This window comes from Choloepus didactylus, chromosome 23 (genome assembly GCF_015220235.1).
Source record: "Choloepus didactylus isolate mChoDid1 chromosome 23, mChoDid1.pri, whole genome shotgun sequence".
NCBI classification, from domain to species: Eukaryota; Metazoa; Chordata; class Mammalia; order Pilosa; family Megalonychidae; genus Choloepus; species Choloepus didactylus.
Window position 1 is genome coordinate 6,158,651 of NC_051329.1, and position 26,576 is coordinate 6,185,226.

The 26,576-nt window shown below is 48.0% G+C and overlaps 1 protein-coding gene across 7 annotated transcripts in view; it reads right to left on the reverse strand.

The window, feature by feature from the left end:
- Nucleotides 1-26,576, reverse strand: part of TMEM132B (transmembrane protein 132B) — a 398,454-nt gene that overhangs the window by 61,198 nt on the left and 310,680 nt on the right. The window contains exon 1 of one of the 7 annotated variants that reach the window (XM_037816679.1): nucleotides 5,807-5,924. The exons of the other annotated variants lie outside the window; for them this stretch is intronic. The gene's annotated coding sequence lies outside the window, so the exon portion shown is untranslated. Of the gene's footprint in view, nucleotides 1-5,806; nucleotides 5,925-26,576 lie in introns of those variants that run through there. 7 annotated transcript variants of the gene reach the window in all.

The window sequence follows — 26,576 nt, forward strand, 5'->3', positions numbered from 1 at the left end:
CCAGAGCTTCTCTGTCAACCCAGGGTATGGTTAAAGGCAGATATGCATTCATTTATCTCTTCTTCCAATGATCTCTCAGAGTTCTGTAGGCTCTGTCTTCATAACTCATCTCAAATCTGTCCAATTCTCACCATCGCCACGGCCACCTCCCCCACTCCAGCCATCGTCTCTCACGTGGACCAGGACCACAGCCCCTTCCCCAGTGGCCACCCTGGCCCAACCCTGAGCCCTCCCCACAACCATTGTTTTCACCCCAATTTAATTCAGATCATTTTTCTCCATGCTTCAGTCTCTCTGAGAGCATCCCACTGTTCGGGAGAGCAAATCCAAGCTCGCCGCCATCAAGCGTCCGGAGCCTTGCCTGCTCTCTGGCTGGCCCTGCTCCCCGTCCCTTCCCCTCAGCACCATCAGGCCTCACAGTCTTTTTGGTTCTCCCAACAGTGCAAGCTCTTCGGAGCCCTTGGTCCTTTCCGTGTGCAGAGCCTGCATTCCAGAACACACCTCACCTGTTCCTTTCCTCCTTCTGCTCTCAACATGAAGGTCTCCAGAGAAAGTGGCCTTTCCTGCCTGCCCACAGTCACCCACCCCATTACTGGGTCTCGCAGTCCTCCCCTACGTGGTAATTACCAACATTTATAATTCTATAATAATTTCTGTGTTTATGATACTTAGCATCATAAAATATTGGGTTCCACGCTCCAGTTGATAGGAGTCGTCTTTGTTCTGACCCCACTGCATTCGTGGAACCCTCGGGTTGTGTTGGGGGTGAGAAGGCGTGCAGGGAGACATCACGTGCATGGGCTCTGCAGCTGGACGGCCTGGGTCTGAAACCGGCTCAGCCTCTGTTTCAGCAAAGGCTGCATCTAACCAAAGTCACAGAAAACCTGACGTAGAGAGAAATTAGCCAACATGGATGTATACACTTCCCAGAGAACCAGGAGTCTGGAGGAAAGTGGCTGCTGGCTTAGGTCAAGTGAGTCAATGAGGTCAGGGTGACATCTACACCCTTCTCTCCGCCACTGTTCAGAGGAACAAGATGGCACCCACAACGCCAGCCATCTAATCCTGTCAATATGGAAAGAAGGCAGGGGGCAGGGAGCACACCTGCCACACCTGTCTCCTTCCATCAGGAGGTAGCAGCGACTCCCTCTTCCACGGTGGGAAACTGAAGCTCCAAGGAAATAGGCGAACCACACACAGAAAACACCAGAAGGGAAGAGAAAACTAGAACCCTGGACTTCAGTGCAATGGAGCTGGGTAGTGGCAGAATGAACACGCAAGAGGAAAGAGTAATAAAGCTCTTATATATTGAGCACCTGCTGCGGGCTGTGTGTTGTGGCAGAGGCGTCATACGTTATCTGATACAATTCCCATCACAAATCAATGAGCTGGTTCTATTGTTCTCTTTGTTTTGTAGAGAAGAGCCTGGGAAATGAGGAGTCTCTAATGGGAAGGAAAAGGGACTAGCCAGCACCTCCACCTCTCGATATCTAGGTCCCCTCACTGAGCGAGGAGCTCCCACAAGGGGGTCTTGTTCAAGGTACTCTTTGGAACACAGATTTTAATAGGAAAAGGCAGAAACACTGCATATTCATCAGTCAGGGAATGGGCCAATGGACTGGATACATGTGATGTAGAATATTATGCAGCAGGTAACATGAAGCATTGTCTCCTTATGGTGGTTGAGATTAGGGCAGAGTGCTTCAGTTTCCTCCCTGTAGAAGAAAATTTTTTCAAAGGTTTTATAAGGATGACTTTGGATAAACAAGGCAAGTCCACCAGATCTCCTTCTGAGCACACTGCTTGGACACTGCTGCCCACTGTGGCCTCGTGACTTGACTGGACGAATGAGATGTGAGTGCAGGTCTGTGCTCACTTCCACCAGAGCTTTAGGAGCACAGCGCACCACACTCTCCTCTGCCGCCATGACGATGGCTGCTCTGTCAACCCGGGTCCCAGAGTGAGGGCAAGGCAGGCAAAGCCCCAGATGAGCTGGGATGGACACGCAGTGTCAGCAAGAAGAAACCTCTGTTGTCTCAAGCTACTGCAACTTAGGAGTTGGAAGCAACTTTTGAGAAAAATTGTTTTGACGATATGCTCTCAGGCAAAAGACAAAAATAACTGTGAAGACATACTGAATTCTAGTTAGGTTTGTTTTCCACAGCAGTGTGGGCTAGCAATTCCAAAACTACTTTAGTGTATTCTAGATTGAGCAAATAATCTATTTTGGATAATGACAGTCAGTTTTCTCAGTGATAGAGAAGTGAGTTAAAAATGGAAGGGGGAGATTAGGCTGAACTCTGTGTGCTGAACTGTATGGGAAATACAAGTAGGAGCTAGTTGGGGGGAGTGGGAAAGGGTGAGGGAAGGAGGGAGGGATGGAGAGAGAGAAAAAAGTATGCGTGTTAATATGTGTATATGTGTGTGTGTGTGTGTATATACATACATATATATATATATATATATATATTTTTTTTTTTTCCCCTAGTCCTGTTTGCTTGGAGTGCTTACTTAGAAACAATCGCATCTCTATCAATAAGCACACCCAGCACCCAGATGTTAGTTCTAAATCCATTCTCCAATAAAAGAAAACAGAGAAATGGCTGATTCTAGGGTTGAGGCAAAGAAAGTACATGAAAATGAACCTAAACTATCTTTTGGAACCAGAAGGTAACAAAGCTCTCAAAAACTGTCAAAGGACACAGGAGCTGGCTTAAAGGAGCTCCCATTGGCCAATCTGGGACAATTTTAGTATCAAAATAAGTAATTAAACAGTAAGAGTAGTCGATTATATCCCATAGGATAAAATAAGTTTCTGATTCATACTGATATAAATGTACAGACAGAGGAGAAAGGAAGGGTCATCCTCAGAGGCTTCCAACTGATAAATGTAAAAATGTTGAAATTAGAACAGTGCCACCTGACAACCAACGTCTGTTCCAAAACTATCTCAGGCAAGAATCATCAGCAGGTGCTAACAGGACTGAAAGAATGATAAAAGGCAGGATATTTTCATAGCATCAAAGTAGCTCCGTGCATGAAACTCATTAATTTCAAAGAGAAAAAACAGTAACTTTATGGTACAGACATCTGGCAGGTACCATCTTAGCAAGTGATCAAAGACAGTGTCACTAGTAACGGATAAACAGACATTCTACATCCTGAAAAGGACACTCACTTCTGAAGCGTCCAACAAGAAATGCATAAACTGAAACTAATAACGAGGAAATGTCAGACAATACCAAATTACGGTGCACTCCCTGAAACAACTGGCCTGTGTACCTCAAATGTGTCATGGTCTGAAAGACAGACTGGAGAACCGCTCCAGACTAAAGGGCCCCGAGGGACATGAAAATGGGACAGGCGATCCTGGACTGGATCCACAAACACAAAAAACACCATTAACAGGACAACAGATCGGATTTCAATAAGGTCTACAGATGAGATAATTCCTTGTATCAATGTTAATTTCCTAATTTTGATAATTTAACTCTACTTTTAAATATAAAAGGTTTGGGGAAATTCACACTGAAGTTCTTAGGGATAAAGAGCAATCATGTGAACAACTTACCCTCCAACATTTCATAAACAATAATAATACTGTGTGTTTGTGCAGAGAGACAGAATGCTAACATTTGAGAAATTTGGATATGGGTGTTCGGGAACTCTGTAGTATTTTTAAATTTCCAATCAGGTTGACATTATTGAAAAAGAAAAAGGTTTTATAAAAAACTTAGGGCTTGTTTATCACTGCAGCATAGTGTAGCCTATCCTGGCTGATCCAGTTACACACACACACACACACACACACACACACACACACCAAGTGTTTTGAAAGGCAACTGGCACATAATAAGCGCCAGATAAATGTCAGTTTTACTACGCATACATCTCCAAAGTAAAATCTTGAGTTGAAAAAAATAGTAAGTTACCAAATGCTTTTAAAGTTTGATGCCATTTGGGTTTTTATAAAGCATGAAATGTGATGTACTTTATGAAGACATCTATGTCTACTTAAAAATACATTAACGGCACGGAAGGATGCACTGACTAGGGGATGTTTACTCTGGGGAGCAGGACGGGACCAGGAATAGAGGAGATCAAACAGCCTTATCCATAAAAACGTTCATAATGAAATGGGCATCTGTTCACATAGTATTAAGAAGCTCAATGAGGAAAACAAAAAAAGAGGGAGGGAGGGAAGGAAAGGCTGACCAAGGCTACCCAGTTCAGTCAGGACTGAACTAGACCAATCTGAGCCCTGAATCCAATCTCTTAAACAGTTCGATATACCACTTCTCCCAAATTATAAAAGAAAGGCAGTGATTAAACAAACAAACAAAAAACACCGAGTCTTAGTAAAATCCTTCTGAGACTCAGCCGCTGGGGAGAAGGGTCTGTCCACGCCCCCCTGGCCTCTGGGGCTCTCCCCTGACGGGGCCCTGTGCTGGCAGGTCTGGGCTGCAAGGGGACGTGGCATCGATCCCTGTGCCCGCAGCAAGACACGGCACGTCTCCGAGCCACAGTCTGTCATCAACGAGCGCGTGTTCCCTGACTGCCGGGGACTACGGTGGTTCCCGTGGGCCTTCCACTCTCAGGGACAGAAGGGCCAGAAGAACAAACAGATGAAGAATCTGGATGAGTAAATGCATAAAGACACAGGTCATGGCAAGTGCTCTAGTGATCGACGACAACTAACTTTACCTAAACACTTAGATAAGGAGCGGGCGCTGGGCTACCCAGTTGAACCACATTCTGTCTTAACGTCAGTTCATCTCTACAATAATATTCAGTGCAGTGCACATTAACATTTGATTATTTCCAAAACACTAAAGAACAGTGCCTGGTATATTGTAAGTCCATGATAAAGACTAACTCGTCTAATCAATGTCTCATTCAGTCCTCACACATCCTAACTGAAGGATTACTACTTCCATCGTCATTCTACAAACGAGGGACTTGACACCAAAAGGGTTCCCTAATTTGACCAGAGTCACACTGTTGCTAAGCAACAGAGCCAGGATGCCACACACACTTAGATGCCAAAGCCCACTGTCCCGGCCACCGGCTCTTTCTCCTCTCAGCTCCACACCTGTAAAATGGATCTAACAGTCCCACTTCTTTGCCTAGCTCTAAAGAAAGCTTTAAGGATAAAAGTTACACTTATAGAGGATCTGATTTTAAAATCTGTTCTATGAACATGAAGCTTAATTTTTGGTGGAAACAGCCAAGCAGCCCCAAAGCCCCACCTCCTGACTGTGCGTGCCTTCTGGGGTGTCCCTCCTGGGCTCTCCCCAGCCCGCGAGGTTCTGGCCCAGGAACATCAGCCTCAGAGTCAAAACTGAATTCTGAACACATTCTACTCTCAACACCTTGACTTCTTATGTCTAAAGCTCCAAGGCAGATGCAAACTTCACACATTTTAACCCAGAAAAGCTAGGGTGTGGCTACAATTGAAATAAATGATTTTCAGTTCCACTGTCGTCATTTTATAACTTTGAAATCAGCCCAATCCCCTGCTTGGTGGCTGCTTCTGGACTCATGGTATTTAATATCCAAAGGCAGAAAAAATGTGATTTCAAAATTCAACCCTTTATGAGTCCCTGAATCACACAAGGGAAGTCATTTCAAATAGGGTGGCACTCGGAGAGCGAGCCAGTAAACATGCAGTCTGGTCAGAGCTCTGTTCCGACATCTCTTGGCCGGTGGCTGCAGAGGGAAGAGGTGAGAGCTGTTTGGAAGGGGTGCACAGGGCAAGCTGAGAAATCCGAGGAACCAACAACAGCAAGAGGCAAATGCCACCTACCTGTGCAATTAGGTCACCGCAGGGAAGACGGCTGTCACGGGGGCCTTAGGGGCAGGTTTACCTCCACTGCCAGCAGCACAGGAGACAAGGAAGTGAGTCCTCATCTCTCTGTGGGTGGAGCTTCCCCTGGAGGAGGAGAAACCCAACCAAGAAAAAGCCACAAGTTGGCAAGCACCACACTTCTCTTTTTCAGGGGCACCCCAGTGCCTGGGGTATGGTAAGGTCTCGAATATTGCTGAGTAGAGGTAAAGCCATCCAACGGGGCTGTGGAAACACCCAATGGGAGCTCCCATCCCCTCTTCCCATCATCACAATACAGCGACAAGGTTCCCCAGCACCAACGACCCCACCTCCCATCAGGGCAGATATGAGCCAGGACCAAGCTGTGCCAACAAGCCCTTCCTTTGAAGGGTTGGGAATAGGGAATAAGGGACTGCAACCTCCTTCTGACCCCTCTCTAGAAATGGAAGGGACAGAGACCAAGCAGCCACTGGTGGCCATTGTCTGCCAGCATCTGGCAAGCAGGGAAGCTCGTCTGTAGAAGAGAAATGAAGCAGGTTTTGGAGAGAGGAGAGAGAGAGGCTGACTTCCTTGGCGCTCCAGTCTGGCTCCAGTAGTTTCCTTGTCTCCTGCCACTTCCCTGCCTCGGGTTCTAGGCAACATTGCCTGTTGTCATGAATTCCCCTTTGTGCTTGCACTTGCCCCAAGGGGTGTCTCTTACCGGCCACCAGAACAGGCTCCACCAAAGGCTCAACATTTTTTGTGGTAACTCCAGAGTAGCAAGGGCCTCCTCGCAGCACGAATGTTTCACTTTATCAGCTAAAGCAGACACCAGATCTTACACCCGTACGCCTAGGGCCTTGGCCTGAGTGCTGCGGGTGGGGGGGAGGGGGGCATGACAGGCCAACAGAAAGGGTCTCCTGAGAGAGCTGTCAACAGCCCTAGGTGACCCAAGCCAGCACAACCTTGTCTGTAAAATGGGATAATAATATCCAACTGATCAACTTCCAGGGATAGGAAGATGCTTTGAAAAGGATGAAATGTTAAAGAAAACAACAACCGCAACACTGCTGAGTGGCTATGAGGGGAGGGGTGGGTAAAGGCAACCCACTAGGGCAGGGGTCGCCAACACAAGTGCCCCTGAAGGTCACGCAGGGAGTGGACAGGAGCGGGGGAGCTCAGGGGGACAATGGAGCTAAAGAGCAGCCCAGGGAGGAAGGTACCATTATTATTACACCCGTTTCACAAAACGGGAAACTGAGGCTCGGAGACGTTAGGCGGCCTGCCTGAGGTCACACACCTGGGCGACCACTGAGCTGGGATTTGCCCGACTCCCAAGCACACGCTCTGCCCCAGAGCCCGGCCCCTCGGTGGGGACCCCACTGCAGACGCAGCTGAGCCTGGGGCAGCGTGTGGCAGCCTCTGCTGTGGGGGTGCCCGAGGAGAATCGCACCACGTCATGGGGAACAGTATGCGTGGTGGGGCAGACCCCACCCATGGCCCCATCTGCGCATGGGAGAGAGAAGGCCCAGGCACAGCGACCCTGGACGGTCTGTCCTCACTTGGGGCCTGGCTCCACCCGCAGAGGGGGTTCGGGGCTGTGCCGGGAGGTGGGTGCGTGACGGGCTTTTGGTACAGGCCCCGTCTGTGAGTGGTGAGAGGGAGACGGAAAGGGAGACAGACACAGAGGGCGAGAGAGAAAGAAAGACCACACCCAGAGAAACAGGTGGAAAGAGAGAGATGGAAGGCAAAGAAAACACACGTTTCAACAACTCTAGACAGGGGAGAAAGAGGCAGGGGGAAAGATGGAGAACACTGAGGCCTGGGGACCCAGACACAACCATAAAGACAGGAGGAGCGGAAGAGAGGGCCATGGAAGGCTCAGGGTCTAAGTTTTGCCCCGGCTCCTCCGTGTTCCTGCCCCCGGTGTCCCCACCACCCATTCAGGTGGGGCCCCTTGGCTCGCACACCCATGTTTCCTCCAAGGCCTTCCTGCGCCTGGCTATCAGTGCTGGCTTAATTACCACTGTAACCTGTTAATAGCATTTCTTTGTTATCTGGAAAAAAAAAAAAGCTTCTCACCCAGCTTGAGCTAAATTAACATTTGACAGAACTTCTAGCTGCCACAGGACCAGCAAGCAAATGACAACTGCTCATGGAAAGCGAAGGCTGATGACATGGCACTTCCAGGAGAAGTGCTCCAGAGGAGAAACCTAACTAGGGACCCTGAAGCCCAAGAATGACTTCATTTTAGAATCGGCAAACCTTCCTGGGCAGGACTGTCTATGGATGGATGGGGGGAAGCAGAGGGGGAGAGGGAGAGAAAGTCAGCGGTGGGGGGGGGGGGGTCAGAGAGAAAGACGTGCAGGGAGACAGAGTGGGTAAGACAAACCAAGCAAAGGGCAGAGGGACACATGGAGGGAGAGAGCTGGGGAGGCGGCGAGAAGCAGGCAAACGCTGTCCGAGGCAGGGAGAAGGGAGAACAACAGAAAGACTCCACCTTGCGAGCCACACAGCTTTCTGCTGTGAGCAGTGGGGAACTGCGGCCCCCAGGGGCTGCCTGCACCCCTCCCAGCCTGAGCGGTAGACTTGAAGTTACATGTCGGTGAAACTAATAAACAATTAGGCTTCCTTTTCCGATCACGGGTTACTGTCAGCCCATACCTACTATTCAATAGATGTGTTCAGAAGGCAACGGGACGGTGGCAAGGGGCAGAGCAGGGAGGGAGGGAGTGGGACGCACATGGGTCCACTCGCCAATGCCCAGCCAGTTTCCTATCCTATTTTGTGAGGGAACAGAGGTTCAGGCACATTCTTCATTTCCTCAAGGTGCAGCAGTTGGTAAGTGTTGCACACAAGCTTTTCCCCTAACCAGTAGAGGGTTTCAAACTCCTCCCCCTTGTCCCCCTAGCTCTCTGTGCCTGGCACAGCCAGCAGCAAGATGATGGCTCAGGGCTGCGCTGGGTGGGGGGAAGGGGGACACGCCCTTTTCCAAATCTTGCCTTTACCACTCTTCAGCTGTGATGTCCTAGGCAAGTCATTTATCTCACTCTGACTCAGTTTCCTCATCTGTAAAACGTGCTCAACAACTGTACTTGTACTTGAATGAAGGAAAGGAATTTAAAACAATTGGAAAACTGCAGGTGCTCAATAAAGGTTATTTATTGGGCTCACTACTCCCCTTCTTCCCTTCTTCCTTCAGGACTACTAAAATGCTGCCTCCTACGTGAAGCCTCCCTGGATGACATGCTCCCCAGTCACAATGACCTGCTTCTGCGAGTAGGTGCCCCCACCACTTCACAAATGCCCCCTCTTAGCACATGGTGTCATCGTGTTCACGACTGCCTCTTGGTTGCGATTTTGTGTGCAAATGTTAGTCTAGAATGGGCCTGAAAACACTAAGGGTATTTGCATTAGTGAATATATAACAAACAGAGAAGTCACAGAGACTACACTGGGTAGCACTAAGTGCAGACGAATGGGGGGGCCACAGGGGGCAAAGTCACATCCTTGGAAAGACAAAATCCAAACGGTCCCCCTGGGCCTGCCATATTCCCCTCAAGAACTAAAGCTCTTCTTAAAGGAGCTTGCCTAAGACACTTTCCTGAAAAATCTGTCTGTAAAGAAAAGAAGGCTGCATGTCCTTACGGGCAAACCTCATAGAGAACCACACTTTTTTCCCTGAAAGCATTTGAGACTTTTCCTCTTGAGAAAAGGCTGAATGAGGGCAGCAAAAAGCAGAACTCTATGACAATTACATCCTCATCTCTATTCCAAATTGAACTTGCCAAAAGGAAATATGTAATGTTAGGAGAGGATCCATTTTTCTGAACTGTTTGAAGGATTACTCATCATTTTTTCCTTAAAATACATAAATTTTAAATTAATACCTAAAGTAAACAATTTGCTCTATTATTATAACTCAGAGTAGCTCTGCTGTGCTGCCCCAGCATTTGAGAGGACTATTTCAGTACTCAATTGAATACAACTGCTGGCTGCAAATCTATTTTTGGCTCCAGAGCTGTATTATGTCAAGTCCAACCGCATCCCTTCTTTGCCTGAGTCTTTAAGCAAATGGGTGGGCTTATGTCTTGTAGAAAGTAAGGCATAAAGAGACTGACGACTGACGTTTATGCTACTAGGAAAACAAACTTCTGGCCCTCGCTGGTATTGGGAGAAAGGCTCAATTTTTCTCATTCTCTAAAAAATAACTTCCTCACTACTTTAGGGAAACCAGTGATTTTTTTCTTCCATTTTCATAATAAACTCAAATGGCAAAATGTGCAATTGCCTGTTGCCTCTTCCTCCTTCCCTATAAACAGGAATCATAATATTCAGCATCTAGAAACCCTGAGGATTGTAAGGTTTCATTTTCCTTTTAAAAACCAAGACAGAGAAAGTGTGTTGATGTAGCTCTTCCCGGGGAGTAACTGTCTGCTCTCAAATGCTGTCAATGGCACACCCTCCTCCAGAACGTGCCTTTGGCTGGGATGCAGGGTCTAAAGGGGCAGCTGTTTCCAACCGTGCCCGGACCACGCAGGTGGGAGACAAACAAGCAGTGCTGGCGATGGGGCGGCAGGTGGCTCTGGGGACTCCTTGGGAGCCAGAGAAGGAGAACACTGATAGTTACCCGGGAGCAGGAAGCCAAAAGCAGCTCAAAAAGCAGCTCAGCGATTTCCTGTAGGTTTGCTGCTCCCAGCCATACACAAGCAGTTTTTATATTTCATTTGAACCAACCCTGTTACTAGACGGGGGGCAGGGGCCTCTAACTTGATACTTCAACTCAAGGAGCTGTTTTTTATATCAGGAAGGCAGGTGAAGCCTGACTGACAGACAGAGACGGAATTCCTGAACCCATTAGTAATTTAGACTGTGTAATACTCACTGATGCCCAGAGTTAGTCTAATTTCTAAATTTATGTCATGATGGATTTGGGAAATGATTTTTGCAAGGTCATAAAAACCCTAAAGAAAGAGAAGACTGCGGGACTTCTTCTTTCAGGAAGAAGGCGAGTGAGCACACCCAGACTTCCAAGGTCAGACAAGCAGTAACCCCCATCTGGGCTGGGCGCCCCGGGACCCCTCCCAGACCACGTGCTTCTGCTGGAACTGACCCGCCCCCGGCCCAGGAAGTGCAGCCAATCAGCACCTGGTTCCTCCTTAGGGCTGGTCCAATCAGAGTGGCGCTTCTGTCCCCTTCCCTGTGAGGAAACAGTCCTTCGCAGACCCCTCCTCTGATGCTCTCCATGTGGCTCTAACTTGGGTCCCACGTCTCACTTCAGCTTTAAGGAGCTGAAGGCCAGAGACGCTGGAAGGGCTGGAAAGCAGCTGCTGCCGTGAATGGCTCCGCACCTGGAGCCAGCAAACGCGCAATCCCCTTCCCGACCTGCAGGTAGACGCAGGGCAGGACCCTGGAAGTACCGGGGCTCCCACTTAGTACGGAGACTCCCAGTTAGCACACATCGAAGGCTCGCCGCCCCTGCACAGAGCTGAGCTCGGCCCCGCGCCTGCTGCACAACCGGCCCCCTCCCGTTTTCTCTCCTGACCACACCCGGCCTCTCCTGCCTGCACCGGAAGCAACCGGGACTCCATGTGAGGGAGATGTGGGGAAGGGATGCGGCCCCACCACCCCGAGCGGGAGATGCACACTGGGCCAGGGCAAGGACCCCCGGGCCGCTGGCATTTCTTTCAACAGGGGGTTCCATGTGCTTTGTTTACAGACACTTGCACCTGTAAAGGGGACGACTTCAGGGATCACTCCCGACCTAGAATTCTTGGGCCTTCTGCAGAACAGCCTTGGGTAGAGTTTTCAGATTTGATCATCTGAGAATGGGGCTCATTCTAGTTCTATCTTATGTTACTGTGAGGATTAAATGTGGACATCTATCAATTGCTCAAACACACCATCTTGGCCCCCTCTGAGCCTCTGTATCTACTGTTCCCTCTGCCTCAACACTTTTCCTGCAGATCTGGCCAAGCCTGGCTCTTCACTGGGCAGGACTCGCCTCACATCCCACTTCCATGGACCACTCTCCCTGACCCCCTCTAAAACATCATCCCAGCCCACCAGGCCCTCTCTCCACTCTTGACCTAGGGGCTTTCCTCCCTGACATCACCACCTGGCCTCACTGCACTGATTGGTCTGCCTGCTTGTCTGGCTCTTCCCCTGCAGCGTCGGGGTCACCACGGGCCCCCAGGGCTGACGTTGTGTCCTGCACATAGTGATGCTCAGCCAAGAGCTAAGCAGTGAGAATTCGGTAAGGGAATGAGCTGCTTCTCACGGTGCCCGCCTAAGCAGTGCTTGCTCCAGAAACAGCCATGGTGGCTGTTGATGATCATACTATTTCTTATCTCCTCCTCTCAGGGCTTAGGCCTGGTGAAATGTCCAGGGGCCCACTGAAGTGCACTGTGCCCTACTTACCCAGGATGCCCCTGCAGCCGAAGGCTCCAGCCTGTACTGAGATGTGAGCAGGGCTCTCTCGACTGAGCTCCATCCCCACACGTGCCCTGGGGCACCCAAGGGCCCCTTCCTGGAGAGATACCATTAGTGTGAGAGAGGCTGCCCTGCCTGCATCCTCAGGACCCAGAGATCCCCAGAGCCCCTTGGCCTTGCAGCTGGCCACTGCCTTTACAAACCACTGGGCAGACAGCCCCCTCTGCTCGCTGATGGCTCCATGCAGGTCCACGGCCCCCTGTCTGTGTGGGCAGGGCCTGGGCAGGGCTTTGATGTTCAGCCTCTGACAGGCTGGCCTGAGGCCTCCTGCACGGACCCTGCCACCCCCCTGCTCCCGTGCTCAGGGAAGTGAATTTCAAAGCCAGGACCACAGCTGGCTTCTTTGCAAAAAAAAGAAGAAGAGCCAGGCTCCAAGCCATTTTGAGCCTGACAAACCACAAGAGCGAACAGCCTGGGCTCCGTGATCCCAGCCAGGATGGCAGTGTCAGCATTGGGAAGTGCCTGGGATGATGTTCATGGGATGGACAGAAATTATATTCTGGGTGGTTAAGCAGAACCCCCCCCCCCCCCCAATATTATTCCTGCTTCTACTCATGCAAACTTAATTCCAGACAAGCGACACCTATTCCATTCTCTCTCTCCCCTTCTCCCTCTCCCACCATCTCTCTAAGGCCCCTGTCGGGTCCCTGCCTGCCTTTGACCTCCTCATGGGCTACTCACGGCCCCCCACTCTGCCTCAGGGGCGCTGTGCTTCTGTCCTCACACCCAGGAGCTTGTCTCTGCCCATGGGCCCTGCGCTGGCTGGTCCCACCACGGGAAGCCTCCTGCCACGGTTCTGGCCTGAGAGGCTTTCCTTGATTACATCTCAGCTCGAAGGTTGCCTCCTCCAAAGCCCATCCTAGTTTTCCATCACAACACCCATTTTGTTCTCTTGCACACTTTATCGCCATGGAAAATTAACCCACTTATATGTGTGTTGTCCCACTTGGGTCTGGTTCCTATAGGCTATGGGGGGACAGGAACCTTCTGTGTCGTTTGCCAGCTCCCTTCCCTCGGAGCAGAGGTGGGAACGGAGTGGGTGCTGAGAAAGGACAGATGGACAAGCAGGTGGATCAGCAGATGCACCAGTTAATATACCAGCCTTCAGATGTTACTTGGCATGTGTGTCCCATGTTCCCCTCACAAAGTCTGAAATTAAGGAACTCACCTATAACAGAGAATTCAGATGAGCAGCTAGATCACAGAAAAGACCCCAAAGTCACTGCCCCCCACCCCTGGATACCCCAAACCAGACTCCACTTGGTCATTCCTTCTGATGAATCTCAACTCATGCTGACAATGTCTATGTCGATTCTGCCTCCCAGCTTTACAGACTGTAGATAAGAAGCCTCTGAATTTTCCAATCTGGAATTTTCTATCCCCTCTAGGGGAATAGCACTGCCCGCTGAGACAGAGAAGGCAGAGCACAGCAAGACGGGGGTCAAAGAGGACTCCCCCAACCCCCTACATGGTGATCTGTGCCTTCCGCAACAGCCTCCACTCCAACTCCAAAGAGGTGTTGGAGTTGACAAATTGAATGTGTCCCCTCTGAAGGAGGGAACAGGGAATGACTGGACCCTGATCCTAGGTGGAAGCCACTGTCTGCAAACTGACCTGTCCAGGGACAGACCCAGCCATCTCAGAAACCAGAGGCCACAGCACACACCTGTCCTGCAGGCAACTTGGGAGGGTCTTCATCAATGACCCTGGCCCACCCCTCCCCTCAGCCAGACCCTTCTCAGGATCTGCTCCAGCTTCATCCCAATAGACAAGGGCCAATGATCTCCAGGATCCCCCACCCAGACACTGTTTTCTCCCCTTCACAGCACACTCCAGCCTTTGCAATGACCTCTACATGTTTATCTGCTACTTGTTTGTTATCTCAGCAGGGTCACTACTTCCTAGAACCTAGTAGGTACTCAGTCAATATTCTCTGAATAAATGAATGATTTCAATCAAATCTGAAGCAGAGTTTCCAGTCCTACCCTAAACGCATCCTACTAACAAAAGGACATTTGGACTGGCATCCTGATGGATGGATAGATAGATAGACAGATGGACAGACAGACAGATACCTGGATGATAAGTCACAGATCCGTCCTTGCCAAACATCCAACCTCCTTTGCAGACTAAAGGACACAATTGTTCAGAGAAAGCCCCCGACCTAAGGGAAGGCAGGGCCCTCTACCAACCCCAAGGCATGAATCAGATTGATCTGAATCAATCACAGAGCCTCAGTTTCCTAGGCAGGCACCATGCAAGGAAGGCTACCTGGAAGGTCTTCTAAGGGTGGGGAAGGTAAATAACTATATGAGGATAGCAGTACATTAGGTGCATGTGTGTGGGTACCAATGCACATCTGTAACATACGGCAGTTAGTGTATGTGCTTGAATAGCATAAACTACCATGTGCCAGGTTCTGGTCTAAGAACCTGAGCTGTGTATGTTGCATTTAAGTAAAATCTTATTAGAGAAGGTCCTTGACCCTTTGCCCTCCTTCAAGCCAGGAACAGAGATGCGGTATGTAGAGTCATAGCAGCCATTCTGTGATCATGACGCAACACATAAGAAGCAAAAGACAAAACAATCTCAGAGAAATTGGCCCTGACGTCATAGAGCTGCTGAAACAAAACTGGCAGCTGCTCTACCCCCAGACGTCTTGTCTTACAGGAATATAAACTTCCATTTGTCTGAGCTACTCTTAGTTAGATATTCCTTTACTTGGAACCAAAAGCACTTATCAATGGTACATGTTAGTCACAGGCTCAGTGAAGCCCAGGCCAGGAAAATCAAAAGAACCTGAAACCAGTGGGACATGAGCACTCTGTGCAATGGTAGAAAAGATAAGGAACAAGAAATTAAATGTCAACTGACAAGAGAAGTGTCTTAAAGAGGACACAGGAAAACACTGTAAGGCACCAGAGACGGCTAATGGGATACACACACTGCTTTTGTCAGCTTAAGTAAAATTCCTAAACGGGGAGTCAAAAGAGAATTTCTTTCAAGAACTTGAAACGTGTGTTAGACCTTTTCTCCAAAGATACAGATGCACATTTGGCAGCAGAAATCCAAAACAGCAGGCTGTTGCAGTCTTGATCGGTGATAGGTCTCTCTGAGTTTCAAAGTTGCATGCAGCTCACCTTATGCCTGGGACCCCCTCAATTTAACCCCCTCCCCACAGCTTCTCAATAGCTTTCCTTATTTTAAAGAAACATCAAAGGAGACTCGTCTTACCTTCTGTTTTCTAAATTATCACTCTACACAAACTCAATGCATGTCTCAGCTTAAGTCAGAGCCTGTGCCCTTTTTCTCTGCGGGCCTTATTCCTACATGCAATACCCCCAAAGTGCAGTACTTATTACGTGTTTTTGTTTTCCTCGCCCTTTCTCTAAAATTGAAAGGACACTGTTCAACAACACGTCAACTCTTTTCTTCAGCGTGACTCTCAAGAATCTTATTAATGTAGTAGCTTTCACCATTTTAATGGCTTCTTGCCTTTACCAAAAATGCCACATCGTTTACTTTTAAACCAACCTTATCAAGGTATAATTTACATATGGTAAAATGTACCAATTATATTTAGTTCGTGGTTTGATGCATTTTGACAAATATATACCAGGGGTAACCACCATGACAATTAAGATATGGAGTATTTCCATCACGCCAAAGGGTTCTCTCTATGCCCCTTATTAGCCAATCAGCCCTTGTCTGCAGCTCCAGGCAGATGTGACTTGCTTTCTGCCATTAGGGATTAGCTTTGTCTGTTCTAGAATTTCATACACAGGGAATCATATGGTACCTCCTCTTTCACGTCTGGCTTGTTCCTCTCCAAGAAGTATGTTGTAGCTTGCTAATGCTGCCAGAATGCAAAACACCAGAGATGGATTGGCTTTTAGAAAATGAAGTTTATTTAGTTACAAAGTTACAGTCTTAAGGCCATGAAGGTTCATCAACAAAGGGTACCTTCACTGGAGGACGGCCAATGGTTTCTGGAAAAATCTCTGTTAGCTGGGAAGGCACCTGACTGGCGTCCACTCCAAAGTTCTGGTTTCAAAATGGCTTTCTCCCAGGACGTTCCTCTCTAGGCTGCAGTCCCTCAAAAATGTCACTCTTAGTTGCTCTTGGGGTGTTTGCCATCTCTTAGCTTCTCTGGAGTAAGAGTCTGCTTTCAACGGCCATCTTCAAACTGTCTCTCATCTGCAGCTCCTGTCTCAGCTTTGTGCATTCTTCAAAGTGTCCCTCTTGGCTGTGGCTCCTCTTCAAAATGTCACTCGCAGCTGCACTGAGTTCCTTCTGTTTGCCAGCTCATTTATATGGCTCCAGTGATTTAGTTTAGACCCACCCTGAATGGGTGGGGTAACACCTCTATGGAAATTATCCAATCAGAGTCATCACCCATAGTTGGGTGGGGCTCATCTCCACGGAAACACTCAAAGAATTACAATCTAATCAACACTGATAATTCTGCCCACACAAGATTACATCAAAGATAACGGCGTTTTGGGGGACTAATACATTCAAACCAGCACAATGTATCTGAGATTCATCCTGGTTTTCAGTGGCATCAGTGGTCCATGCCACTGTCTGGATTTATCTCAAATGGTTCATCCCTTCACCAGGTGATAGATACTTGGACTGTTTCAAGCCCTTGGCTATTTCAAATACAACTGCCGCAAACATCTGTGTGAGACTGGTGGGACACATCTTAAGAAACTGCCTGTCTTCTACTCTGGTTGTACCATTCTATCACCCAGCCAGCAGAACCTGCTACTGTCAGTCTAGTTCATTTTAGGGACGTGCAGTGGTATTACATGATAATTTTAATCTGCACTGTCCCGATGAACAGTGATATTGAGCATCTGACCATGTGTTTATGGATTTCTTTCATATCTTATTTTTGTGAAGGTTCTTCTCAACTCCTTTACCCCTCTTGGGCTGTTTATCGTCTTGTCAATCACATATAACCTAGACACAAGTCCTTTGTAAAATTATGTATTGCTAATATTTTCCCCTGGTCTGTGGCTTCAAGTTTCATTTTATTAATGGTATATTTTGAAGAGTAAAAGTTCTTGATGTTGATCAAATTTTTACATTACTTAATGTTCTCATTTTTTTCTTTAAATTTAATATTTTGGTGTCCTATACATTTAAAAAAAAAAAACAAAAAACCTTTGACTACCCCAAGGTCACAAAGATTTTCTATGTTTTCTTCTAGAAGTTTCACAATATTAACTTTCATATTTAGGTTTATAATGCATTTTGAGTGATTTTTTGTATCAGGGTCCTTTGTTTCTCACACGAATGTCATTTTCCTGGCACAATTTGTTGGAGAAAACATCCTTTCCCCAATGCTTTCAGAGCAACCCACGTTCTTCAAAGTGTCCCTCTTGGCTGTAGCTCCTCTTCAAAATGTCACTCACAGCTGCACCGAGTTCCTTCTGTTTGTCAGCTCATTTATATGGCCGTGTAAGTGTGGGTCTGTCCCTTGAGTGGGGATGTTGTGCCACTGGCCCATGTCACACTTACTTTAGAGCCTCCCAGCCTTGAACATTGGAGCATATGGTTAAGTCCTTAGATCGGACACTATAAACACTCCAACTTGGTTCTTTTTCAAAATTGTTTTGTCTTGCCTACATCTTTTCATTTCCATAGAAACTGCAGAATCAGCCTGTTTATTTGTACCAAAAAAAAAAAAAAACTCCCTCTGAGAGTCCCATGAAAACCTCAGGGGACCATGTGGCACCCTCCCTCCATTTCTGCTGAGAGAAAATCCTGCGGGTGGCAGTGAGCCCCAGGGACTGGTAACCTGTGTCACCTGGGGAGAAACACCAGCTGGGTGCTGTTCCCCATTGCATTTCTGTGGGAAGCTAAAGCTATTCAGCATTTTCATCAGGAGCTTCGAGCCAGCTGCGACTCAGTGCTGTGGTCTAATATTGTCATCATTATTTTTCCTGATAGTTATCAGTGAAGAAAATGATAAAGTTGTTTTATCAGATGGTGTTTTAAATGAGCTCGAGTCTTCACATCCGGTGCAAAGTGACAGGAGCCACGACTGAGAGAAATTCAGGAGAAGCAGAAAGGTTGTTTCTGCTTGGCATGGAGGAGGCTGGGTGAAAGGCACAAAAAGAAACCCTGAGTCCCCTTGGGGCAGGTGGGCAGAGGAGACGGTGCCCCTGTTCTCAGCCGAGGCTGAGAGGTGGCAGGTGTTTCTCCTTGCCCTCTAGAGGGGTTTCCACCATGGCCACGAAAGGTTAGACCCCCCATCCCAGGAGAAGGAAAGGGGACCATGGCACGGAGGCACCCAGCCAAGGACCCCAGATGGGACAGCTGCATCAGCTGTCCCCAGCCGACCAGCAGACTCACCAACGATGGTCATTTTAAACCACTGAATTCCAGGGTGCTTTATCATGCGACAGTAGCAAACCCGTGTAAAAATAAAAATGAAAAAAGCAATAGGTTAGAAAGTCAAACATGATCACCGTCTTGCTAAAAGCAAGAGAGGCAGAGAGGAGAAACTGGAAGTAAACATGTCAAAACTTCTTTCTAGGCAGTGGAAGGAAAGATTATTTTAATTTCCTCTTTTATAATTTTCTATGTGTTACAAATTTTCTACAATTAGAAAAAAATATTTCCAAAAGTGTAATGACTTGTCTGACTCAATTACCTCAGCCCCTGTACGGAAGAAATGGAAAAGAGCTTTCACAATATGCCAGAAAACCAGTGGTGTATAGTGGAAAGGGGATGGGATCTGGGATGGAAAGCTCCGGGCTTTGTTCCAGTCCGCACCCCAGCCCCAACCTGCCTTTGAGAGACTTCCCTGAGCCACAAAGCAGTCAATGGAGTTAAGGGTTAAGTGGGGGAAACATACATAAAGGCCTTTAACCGAGAAATCTAAATCCATGTGGCTCTCATCGGGGGCGAGGCCCCAGACTCCACGTCATCAACTCACTTTCCACGTGATTCTGGAGCCCACTCAGGAGTCAGAACCACCAGCCCCAATTATCCAAAAGCTTTACAAAGAAGTGTGCCTCACTACTTCCAGCACTTTCAATGCCTCCAATCAGTCTGGAGAAAATTATTTCCTCATTCACTAAAAAGAGAGCCTGAAAGCGGCCTTGGGAAACCTGTTTGAACACAATGGAGAACTGGCAATGGGAAATGTTATTGTCATCCATGTATTAATGCATGATCAGGAAAAAGGTAGGATAAAGAGCCACCGATAAAAGGTGACACAGCAGAGGTAGATGGAGCCCCGCCCCCTCGGGCTGGGGAGCGCATCCCCAGGAACGGCCCCGGGGGGCACCCCCCCACCCAGGGCTGGAGTGTAGGCCTCACTGCCGAGGGGGCTGCAGCCCATCGTGGGGCAGGGAGCATGGGGGCTGCCTGGGCCAGGGCCCACCTGCAGCTGGTGAGCAGCGAGCCCCTCGAGGGGCCAGTGACACCCCTGGACGGTGGGCTCCCCGGGTCTCCTGCAGCCACTGGCAGCCGGGCCCCCGAAGGAGCTGAGAACCCCGAAAACAGGGAGAGTCCCCTCCTTGGATGGACCCCTCATCCCTGCAGCACCCTCTGCTAGAGGAGACCAGCACTGCCCCTGCCGGCCTCAGAGGCGCCTCCCTGGGGCGCAGCCCCAAGATGGCAGCGCAGGGTAGGGACCCAGGGTGGGCCAGCGGACAGGAAACCGACGACCCACACAGCGCTCCGCAAGTGTTCTGGAAGGGCCGAGAAACCCATACGTGGCTTTCCCCTTCACTCCACAATGCTGTTGATGCTGTCAAGTTTCTAACCCTCCCTTGTGTTCTAAATCTCTGATCAACGCATGACCTATTGGGAAAGGTTTGCTGGAAGGTTACAAGAGTTGCTCTTAGCAGAATCTGACTTTCCAAGGCTGTAAATGAAAACAGAGAGGCCAAGTAACGTACTTAACGACACCCAGCACACTGCAGATGAACTAAAAAGTAAAATCTGTCCCCAGACCAGTGCCTAAGACCTTCCACCCTGTTTCCCACGATCCTTCACACCAAGATAACAGAGGCATCGAGTGTGTGTGAAGGATGCCGGAAGGCTCTGCGCTGCACTCCCCGGAGCAGGAGGCACGGAAGCCACTCTGCAAGTAGAAGGACCGCTAGCATGCTTTCCCACCTGGGCTCCTCCACTGAGGAGGAACCAGCACAAAGCACAATCGCCTCCCACCTACCCTGCGGTGAACAAACCACCTTGCAGAGAGCCTGTCCCCCACTGCAGGACCTGAAAGGGGGCGGGTTCCTGAGCCCCAGAGTGGGCGGCTCCGCGGATGGGCGCAGGGAGCCAGCCTCGCCTTCAATAATAACGGAGATTAGCCTGGTAAGGGCTTGGCACCGTCCCCACACACTACCTGCTATGCAAGGACCAGAATTTATCTCCCACACGATAAACATAGATCATGGCAGCTGCCAAAGTCTGTCTTAGGAAGTGGCATTTTCAAAAGCGGCCGATGTCAAATGATTTATTCTTGGAAACTTTCCTGGAGCTAACCATTTCCTGTTGCCTGGAGGCAACTCTAAAGGGATCTCTGATAACACTAAATATAACTGACCATTGAGGCATTATTTCTAATTCATGATGCAGTCCAGAATACCCACATTATTTATCACAGGGCAACAAAAGAAACTAGCTCAGTGAGCACCCATCAAAAGGGACATTGGCACTTGCACGTCTTAATAAATCCAATGCCTCCTTCCTAGTCCAGCCCACCATCCCACCTGGCCTGGACCTTTGCAACAACCTACAATCCCTCGACCCCCCAGTCTACTTGCCCCCTGGCAGCCCGACCTCCAGGCCTCTGCCTTGCTCTTGCCATGGTCCTTCGAGGCTCCCAGCCTCTCTGGCTCATCCTGTACCACCTAGCTGTGGGCACCCCATACTCCACCCCACAGCACTTCTGTCAGCTACTGGAACACCCTGCGTCCTTCTCATGGCTGGGTTCTGACCCAGGCTCCCAGCACCACTAGCCCAGAAACCATCTCCTCACCCTTTGCTTCTTAGCTTCAGATCACTTTCTTACGGAGCACGTTTCACAAACTGTGAGTATAGTAGCGGATCAGGCAATCAGCTCAGTGGAGCCACAGCAGAGTCTGGCAGTCGCTAGAGCCGTTGGTGTTTGTTGTTAGCCGCCAGCCATGTCCAGAGCTCCACCGCATGGGGCAGGTGGTCCTGGCACCTTCCCGGGGAACATGGTGGCTGGGTTGGGCCTGTGGTAGTTATGCCCAGTGTTGTAAGAGGAGGTGACCTGTCCTCCCAGAGCTCTTTTCCCTCTGCTGCAGGGACTGGACACATTCTGGGCTGGCTGGGTCCATCATCCTGGGCCCCAAATGTGCCAAGCAGACCCACCAGAGCTGGAGTCAGCAAACTTTTGTTTTTTGGTAAAAGTTTTGCAGGCCACGTAAGTTTTCTGTCACATATTATACTTGGGTTTCGTTTTGGGTTTTTCTTGGCCCTTTAAAAATGTCAAAACCATTCTTTGCTTGTGGGCTGTACAAAGACCACCTGGGCTCATGGGCCATAGTTTGTCAACCTCTGTCCTAGACAACCTACAAGTAATATATAGCAAATGCAAGAAACAAATCTTTGTTATTTCAGTTCTCTGAGACACAGTATTGAACTGAAGCCAATTAATAACCTCACAATGGCCTCTAAGTATTCAAGTGAAAGGAAGAGTCGCATGTCTCTCACTTGAAATCAACAGCTAGAAATGATAAAACTCACTGAGGAGGGTATGTCAAAAGCCAAGACGTGCCGAAAGCTAGGCCTCTTGTGCCAAACAGTTAGCCAAGCTGTGAATGCAAAGGAAAAGTTCTTGAAGGAAATTAAATGTGCTACTCCAGTGAACACCTGAAACAGCCTCATTGCTGACCTGGAGAAGCTTTACTGGTCTGAATAGAAGATCAAGCCAGCCCCACAGTCCCTTAAGCCAAAGCCTAACCCAGAGCAAGGCCCTAACTCCCGTGAATTCTATGAGGGCTGAGAGAGGTAGGAAACTGCAGAAGAAAAGTCTGAAGCTAGCAGAGGTTGGTTCAGGAGGTTTAAGCATCTCCATAATATAAAACTGTAAAGTAAATCAGCAAGTGCTGATGCAGAAGCTACAGAAAGTTATCCAGAAGATCTAGCTAAGATAACTGAACAACAGATGTTCAATGTACACAGAAGAGCCTTCTATTGGAAGAAGATGCCATCTAAGACTTCCCTGGCCAGACAGGAGAAGTCAATGCCCAGCTTCAAAGCTTCAAAGGACAGGCTGACTCTCTTGTTAGGGGCCAATGCAGCTGATGATTTGAAGTTGAAGCCAATGCTCATTTACCATTCCGAGAACCCCAGGGCCCTTAAGAACTATGCTAAATCTACTCTGCCTATGTTCTGTACATGAAACGAAAAAAGCCTGGATGCCAGCACATCTGTTTACAACACGGTTTGCTGAAGACTTGCAGTCCACTGTTGAGACCTACTGGTCAGAAGAGAAGATTCCTTTTGAACTGTGACTGCTCACTGGCAACGCCCCTAGTCACCCGAGAGCTCTGCTGGAGAGTCACAGTGGGAGTCAAGGACTGGAGTGGTGAGCCCTCATCGAAAAGGCACCAGCAGTGAGAAAAGACACTAGTGTTTCCTGGAATCATGGCAACAGCCGATAAAGCAAGGCGGGAGGGGGCACATTTAGCGTATAACTTGAGTAAACGATTAATAAACAAGTCGAGGAATTAGATTCTACAACCAAATATCAACATAATGAATTTTTTTTTACAATGTACAAGAATTTATAAAACTATTCAGCATCTAGAAGGGGGAGTGATGAGAAGCCTTTCCTTTCCAAGAAGGGAGTCAGTCGAAGCCAGCAGTGTCCACACAACTTTCTTCACGGACGGAATGTCCTATGCCTGAGCTGCCCATTGTGGTGGTCACTGGCCACAGGTGGCTCCTGAGCACCTGAAATGTGGCTGGTGCAACTGAGGAACTGAGTTTTTATTTTACTGAATATTAATTAATGTAAATTTAAATAGCCACATGTGGCCAGTGCATATCCCATTGAACAGCACAGCTTCTACACTACAATTAAATTGTGGCACCTGAAAGAGCACAGGTAGCAGTGGAGGTGGTGGCAGTAATTAATAATAATGTAATGTCCCATTCGCCTTGTTTTCACCATAACTATTTTTTTCTCTTGACCACGGCAACATTTAAAAAACCAAAACTTCTTATAATCAATTAATGTTTTATGAAGTTCACAAGTTTCACACTGGATTCTCTGTCTTCAATATATCCAAAAAGGGAGAGTTGAGCACTTATTAACAGCAGGCAGAGTATGATTTCACTTTTCCAAATACCACATCTCCTTGTCCATCTAGCTGTCCCTGCCACATGTGGGCTTAGAATCAGTCTCTGCAACAAGGGCTCTCTAATAGCACCGACCAGCATTTTCTGATGCTGGGATTTGGGGTGATTTTTCAACATTGTTTAATTTTCTATAACGAGTAGTTTTCATTTTAGGTAAAAGCAATGGGGTCCTTGGAGGGAACGCGCCCCTGGCTCATTGCCGGGAGGACTGGTGGGGGCAGGGTGGGGGTCGGGGCTGGGGAGGGACGGGCACGTCTGGCCACAGGCTGGTCTGCCGGCGCCATCTGGCGGGCGCGCGGGGAACTGCCCCCCCGGAGGCCCCTTCCCTCGAGGAGCGACGCCAACGCCCGCGGAAAACGCCCTCTGACAGTTCACAAAATTAAAACCATTCAGAAAAAGCTTTGCTGGGTTCTGGAATGAGCTCTGCAAGAAAGTGCACAGGAGCATCTTGCCTTTCTCTCTGGCTGGGCAGGTACGCCCGGGGAGGGGCTGCGTTGTTATTTATAAACTGCACCAGTTTCCACTGGTCAGCGCTCCTGCACCTGTTAATTAAATATTTTGAATTTCAGCACTATTCTTAGGCATCTCCTTTTTTTTAATTTACTTTTTGAGTTAATTTTATTTGATTCATGAGATTTATAGTATTGTAAATTATACTCATTACTGGTACAAAATGACTTCTGTCTTGTAAATGTTTTGCCTTTAAGTTTATTTGATGGACATTAATTTTGTAACCTCTGCTTACTCGATATGTACATTTACCTTAAAATGTATTTGCTCAGCCTTTTGTTTTCAGTCATTTTTTTAAATTCAGTTTCATTGAGATATATTCACATCCACACTGTACAATCAATTGTTCACACTACCATCATATAGTTACGCATTCATCACCAAATCAATTTTTGAACATTTTCCTTACTCCAAAAAATTTTAAAAAAAAGTGAAAGTGAAAAAGAACACCTAATACATCCCATCCCCCCATCTCACCCTATTTTTCATTTAATTTTTGTCCCCATTTTTCTACTCATCTGTCCACACACTGTATAAAGGGAGTGTGAGTCACAAAATTTTCAGAATCACACAGTCACACTGTTTAGGCTCTATAGTTCTACAACTGTCTTCAAGAATCAAAGTTACCAGGTTGCACTTAGACAGTTTGAGGTATTTCCTTCTAACTATTTCAATACACTAAAACCTAAAAAGGGATATCTATATAGCACATAAGAATAACCTCCAGAATGACCTCTTAACTCATTTGAAATCTCTCAGCCACTATTTTGTTTCACTTCCCCCTTTTGGTCAAGATTTTCTCAATCCCACAATGCCTGGTTCAGGCTCATCCCCGGGAGTCATGTCCTCCGTTGCCAGGGAGATTTACACCCCTGGGAGTCGGGTCCCAAGTAGAGGGGAGGGCAGTGAGTTTACCTGCCAAGTGGGCTTAGAGAGAGGCCACATCTGAGCAACAAAAGAGGTTCTCTGGGGGAGACTCTGAGACAGAATTATAAGTAGGCTCAGCCTCTCCTTTGCAGCAACAAGCTTCATAAGGGCACTCCCCAAGATCGAGGGCTCAGCCAACTAAATTGTTAGTTCTCAATGTTTGTGAGAATATCAGTAATAACCCAGGTGGGGAAGTCCAATATTTCTGCATTTTCCCCCAGTTCCTCAGGGGGGCCCTGCAAATACATTTTTATTCTCTGCCCAAATTACTTTGGGATGTATCACTGTTTGACACTAACCTGTACAAACCTACCAGATCTCACTTCCTATTCAAAGTTTCATGTAATTATGGTGTTTGAATAAACTGACTGTACGAGTTAAATTATTTAGTGTGCTACAGAAAATATAGATCCTGCAACAAATAAACATCTCTTCTCTTGGTCTCACATAGAAGTTGAAATTTTAAAACACAGTAAGTATCATCCTTTACCCTTTGGTCTGATTTGCCTAGTCCTAACCAGATCTGCTTCATTCATGTCTCTAATTGAAGTCTGATCTCTTTTTCAGCTTTATTAACAGTTGCTGTTTGAGGTAACACTGACATTCACAACTGCCGAGCTCTAGCTCCAAGTCTCAGGTGTCACACAGATATGCAAAGTTCCAGAGACCCACCAGGTTATACAGAAGGAGCTCAGCATCTCACCTATCTCCCTTTTCAAGCATGCTTTAACATGTGGCATATACTTATGTAACAAACACTGCATTTAATCCTCATGAAGAACCCGATAAAGTTATTCCAGCTGGAATTATGAACCTTTGAAACACATAACTGAGGTTTCAAAAGGCCACACCACTTAAGTAAAGGGCAAGGCAGGATTTGAAGGGCGGCAGCTTGACTTTTCTTCAGCACACTTCCCCGCATCCCCCCGGGCGTGGAGAGGGCTCCCCGTTTACTGCCCAGTGCAGTGGCCGCTAAAGCCATTCTGTAGGCGAGAACTGGGCTTTGGCTTTTCAAAAAGGGAGGCTCAGGCTTGGGGGGCAATGCTCAGCCTCGACGCTCAAGGCAACCCATTTCAGGACATTGAGTTGCAACAGATAACCTAGTTGACCCATCAACAGTAAAGCTGGTCTTTTTTTTTTTTTTTTTTCCAATAAGAAAATTATCTCTGAATAAAACATCCTGATGGTTTTACCACCTTTAAGGAGGTGTAAAGTGGAAGCAGAAAGGCCTTCCCCGTAATCGCCCTCCAGGCTCATCACACAGCAGAGCAGAGCAGTTTAGGAAGCAGGCGGGATGGGGTGGGGGGCATGGGGTGGGTGTTACGCCACACTCCCACCACAGAAGCACCCAGAATTCTAGCACTTTGTTCTTCCACTGACAACACCGTTTCTTTCCCAAACTTGTTTGGCTGGGTCTGTTTTCCCCTTTGACCTCCAGAAATTATATGTCAGCAAAGGTTTTCCCAAATAGAAGCAGGTC